Source organism: Camelus ferus, chromosome 13, assembly GCF_009834535.1.
Source record: "Camelus ferus isolate YT-003-E chromosome 13, BCGSAC_Cfer_1.0, whole genome shotgun sequence".
Taxonomy (NCBI): Eukaryota; Metazoa; Chordata; class Mammalia; order Artiodactyla; family Camelidae; genus Camelus; species Camelus ferus.
Window position 1 is genome coordinate 44,982,993 of NC_045708.1, and position 5,164 is coordinate 44,988,156.

Sequence of the window (5,164 nt, forward strand, 5' to 3'; positions counted from 1 at the left end):
GTTTGTCTTCCACACAGGGCAAGTGCAGGTTATCAGGGTAAAAAGCAAGAAACTTTGTAAAAGTTGGAATCACCATTCAAAGAGATAGTTTAAGGTGCTTCAAAATAGCCTGGTAACGGCAAGAGAACCAGAAGTATTTGGGGGTGTATTTGTGTTTGTGAAGGAGAGTACAGACTTGTTGTGCTGTTGTTTGAATGATTTGATTTACAAAAAGCAGTCCTAATTCTCAAGAAGCTAGAAGGCTATACTTTCTGGGCAAAATACTCTTCATGACTTCCCCCTCAGAGTTATGGGGTCTAAGACCTTTGTAAGTTCTCGTGACCTGAGAAATCACACAACTAGCCAACTTTGCAACTCTTCTCTTGAGTTCATATACAAAACACACAAACCTTGACTGCAAAATAATTTATGTATTTTTTTTCTCCAAGAAAGAAACCACAGGGAGACTTTCTGGAGATGAGGGCTGTGTTAGAGCCCGTTCCTTAGCAGTGGGGCAGGGGTCAGACAACAGACTGGCACAAACACATATCTTTGCCTAACTTGGCACCCACATTCCCACTGTGGGTGACCGCACTGCTAGCTGAAGAATGAGAGCTTATCCACCTCCAGGGTGTGAGGACCAAGGCTTGATGCAGGGTCCAAATATATGCCCACAAAACACAAAAGGGGGGCTTAAGTCTGGGTGTTGGGAAGGGCTACCCCAAAGAAGAAGTAAGGGACTTCCAGCAAGCAGTGAGAAAGAGCCCAGAGGTCTGCAACCTGTCAGCTCCATGACTTCCCACCAGCCCTACAATATCATTGCTGTGGTTCCAGAGTTGGAAACTGCGGTTTTTAATTGGGGCTAGGTCGAGCCTCCCCCCTTCCTCTTCTTCAGCCCCTCTCTGTAAGCGGATTTGCTTTTCCATGCATCGCTGGCAAGTCGCTTTTAGGAAACCTGGCCTCTGCGAAATGTTTTAAACATGGTAATATATTGCAGTCTTATTAAGTCCCCCTCCAGAAGTGCGTGAAAGGGGCTCTGTTTTCCTGAAGGATCCAGGAACTATCTGAGCAAAGGCTGGCCCAAGGAAGGCTGGGGTTGACTTCACATCCACTCACAGGAAGGCAGCATGTTTTGTTTTTGGTTTTGTTGTTTGGTTTTTAACGCCCAGGAGATTTTAAATTCACACTATACTCCCCGGGAAAGGGAAAAAAGCATTGAACTTGTTCCCTTCATTACAAAACATCCTAGAAGTCTGTCTGAGAGTAGAGGCTACTGAGTTGGTGGAACCACCAATTAATATGGAGAACTAGGCCACCTGGGCCAAGTTACTGGGGCAAGAAGACACAGAGAGGAGGGGACAAAAGTCTCTCACAGGTCTCCACTATAAAGCGGGGCATGGAGAGCAGAGAGCCCCTTCTAAAGTTCTGTTGTGCTGGGCATCTGATCTTCCTTCCAGGACAGCTCGCCGGGGAGTCCGGTGGGTTTCAGCTTCTACCTTTAAAGTAAGGGTTGGTTCTGCTGCATTCCCCCCTCCTTCCCCTAGGGATGTGCCCAACCGGCATGGCGCAGGGTCAGCCCGGAGCCAGAGGGCGGCTCCTGCCGCCGGCCGGCCGCTGTGCACAGTGGCCTCGGCCAGCCGCCTCGCGGTCATGACCTTGTCGGGCAGCTCCTGCGACTCCCGCGCGGTCCCTCCACCCGCCCTTGTCCCCACCCCTCTCAGGGCCTGGAGTGGAGGATCCCTGGCCTGTCGTCTGGGTCAGTGATGATAGAGGGTAGACTTGAATTTATTTACTCTCAAATTCCCCCAGTACCTCTGCACCTGGGAAAGTCCGCGGGGACCGTGATGAGAGAAGTCCTCGCAGGCACTCCTCGGAAGTCTCCGCAGGCTCCGGGAGGCCAGGCGCCCGCGGCTTCCCAAGTTGCTGCGGGCGGGAGGAATGAAACTCCAAGGTTCCCACCTTTGGCTTCTGGAATTTTTAAAACTATATAGCTATCTTGGGTTTCCTTTTGATGCCTTGCTGCGCTGTTTTCGGAGGGGTGTGCCCGTGTGATGGTGATGGAGAGGGTGGCAGTCCCCTCAAGCGAAAAGGAAGAAGGCAAGCAGGTGGCGTGGAAGGCAGCACACCCTCTTCTATTGATTTATTTATTTAGGAGATAGTGTTCATCAGATTGACAAGTGGAGTCGAGCGCTCACACTAGCGCTTGGAACATTAAACTTTTCTTCCTGCGCTTTCAGCAAGACCTTGTCTGGCTAATGGAGAACTGAACCCGGTGCCTGCAGCCCCCTCAACTTGGGGTTGGACGTCACCCTGGGCATCCCAGGTCTGCCAGCCCTCCCTAGGACAGTCTCCTCCCCGGCCCTGATAGAAGAGTTGGTGCACCTGGGGCCTCAGGTGCCGCAGAAGGAAAGAAGTGGGACCTTACTTCCCCACAAGCAGTGACCTAAGCCTGCCAGCGCCCACCCCGTTCTGGAAACACCTAATCTCCACTTCCTCTATAAAGCTTAACTGCAGCTCGCCTCCAATCCCAAACTGCAAACACTAGCGGGATTGCTCCCTTAAGCGTTCCGCGCCCGTGACCCTCCCTAAAGCCTGGTTCAAGTCCACGCTCTGCAGGGCATTAAGAGAAGAGAGAAAGTCAGGATGTCACTTTTCCCCTTTAAACTAATTACGACACAAAGGGAGCACGCCAGAGATTTGCGATTGTTTTGACTCCATAATTCAATGACAGAGACTAGGCCTGAGGTAACAAATTGTGTAGGAAAGAAAATGTCACAACTGGAACAGGCAGGAACTGATTCCTTGGAAACTTCTCTGCAAAGAAAACCTTGGCTTCCTCCCACCTGGATAGTCCAGATACATATTAATAAATATCCCCTCAACATTCAGAGCCCTTTATTCCACATGTGCATTGATCTGGTCAAGTGGAGAATTCTCCGGTTTCATAACTATTGAATGTATGGGGATGGAGGTTCGGTAGAGAATGTTCTGGCCTATTCTTAATAACAATAAAGACTGCTGAGCTCCTTGCTTTAAGCTGACATCATAAAAGCCAGATAAAATAAAGTGCTTAGAGGCCTTAGTTGAAATCCAGGAGCAGTTCAAAAATCCCTGTATTATATCTGGCCTTGCTTTCCCTGTGTTTATATTGGAGTAATAATAACCTCTAACATTTATTGAGCTGTTTGTTACATGTGCTGTGCTCTGTTCCAAGCACTTTAATATAACTCACTTATCCTGACAACAGCCCTACAAATTGGTTGCTATTATAATCCCCATTAAATAAGTGGGAAACTGAGGCACAGCTAAAGTAAGTAATTTGTCTACGATTACTTGGCTAGTGCATGTCAAAACCAGCTAGGGATTTGGTTCTAGCACACACACTCCTGGCCACTTACCACACAGATAAGAGGGATGTCCAACAGTGGTCTCTGCCTGTGACCCTGCTTGGAGTTGTTTTCTGAAAAAGTAGACAGAGAGTAGTAATTAATCCCATTAACTCAGTCAATCTCGATAGCCAGTCTGGCCCAGAAGAACTGTTCTTACCCACTAAAAACTTTTCTCTGAATCATCCACGTAATTTAATTCATTTCACAAACAGGTTATAAATGAGAACATTGAAAATTGTTCCAATCCCAAAATCCTTTTGGCTGATCTTTGAAAATAGTCTCTACCCCCAAAAACATAATTACAAGATTACGTTGTCATTCCCAAAGAGCACTCATTATATGCTATATATACTTCAGAGCTGGGGCAATAGCAGCTCCTAATACAGACACAGTCTTTACTGTTAAGGACTCAGGCATACTGGGCTCACCACTCTCATCATCATCAGTTTAAACAGATGCCACCTGAAGAATGTGACCTCTTTTTCTCTCTGCATTAAAACCTCCTCCCTCCCCCCCATCATCTTTCCCTCCTAGATGGTATCATGGCCTGTCAGTGCAAAAAAAGACCTAAGGAAGCATAACATTTACCTTCTGCGATTTTACAGATGAGAAAAGAGGGCCATGGAAGAAGAGACCTGCGGAAACTTACAGACTATCCCAATGCCTGGGATACAGGACTCCACACCCAGTTCAGTCTTTCTCCCAACCCAAACTGACCTTAGGATTTGTGAAGATATTTAGACTAAGAGCCCACTTGAAAAAAGAGTTTTAACAACCTTTTTTTGACCCAAGGTATATAAAGAAGGGGCTGTCTTACGCCTTTCTTCCTTTCAGATGTGTTCCTGGAATGTCTTCACCAGATGTTTACCCAAGAAATTACAGTGGCAGAATCCTCAACATGTGCCTGCATTTTCAAAGCAGCATTTTAGATCTGAGCCCAATTAACTATTTTATTTTCTTTCTTTTATTAAAAAAAAAAAGAAGGGGGGGGAGGATTTTAGTTTTCCCTGCAAGGGATCGGAGTCTTTGCAGAGTCTGCGTTAACGTCACTCACTTTCACTCTGGGACGTGCTAGTCTCGCAGTCTAGTTTTGTTCAGACTTTATTTTGCTCTAAGCTGAATTACAAGCCGCTTGTCCAGGCTGCAAAAGATAGGAGTAGAGGTTGGGGGTGAGGGGCTCTTTTGCTCTTTTTTTTTTTTCCCCTTCATGTACATGAAGTAATCTGGAATCATTCCACTCGGCCCTGCGCGCGCGCACACGCACACGCACACACATGTGCCATGCATGTGTGGGCGCCTATGGACCTGTGTAGACGAGCATTTGTGATTTAAAGTGACAGGACCAAGAGCCGGAGTGAAGCAGTGAATTATTTTGCGTGATAAATCAGCCTGATCGTCTCCACACGGTACTGGCATTATTCACCCGAGTGCTCGGCGGTTACGGCAGACGTGCACTGCGGCAAAAACCGCCTTGGAACCGCTAGTTTTGTGGCCACTGCGGCGGCGGCGGCGGCGTGGGGGCGCGAGCACGGATTGATTTTTCAAGATCTCGTCTCCGTCAGTGAGGGTCGCCAAACCGAATCGAGTTGACTCCAGAAGCCTTACTGGATGCATACGGATTGGGTTTTGTACCTGAGATCGTTAAAATACTTTTATTATTTATTTATTTATTTATTTATTTATTTATTTATTTATTTATTTATTTATTTATTTATTTATTTAGAGGAGCCCAGCTGTTGGTGCAGGATGGGAGAGAGACCTTTCTTCTGTTTTATTTTCCTTTTACGTTAAAAAAA

The 5,164-nt window shown here is 46.9% G+C and overlaps 1 long non-coding RNA gene across 1 annotated transcript; it reads right to left on the reverse strand.

Annotated features, from left to right (window-relative positions):
- Positions 1–297: 297 nt before the first annotated feature.
- On the reverse strand, positions 298–4,269 carry LOC116668041. Its single transcript, XR_004325097.1, has 3 exons — positions 4,186–4,269; positions 3,378–3,439; positions 298–1,902 (listed from the first exon to the last, which is right to left on the reverse strand). It is a non-coding gene; the product is annotated as an uncharacterized LOC116668041 (long non-coding RNA).
- Positions 4,270–5,164: the final 895 nt, after the last annotated feature.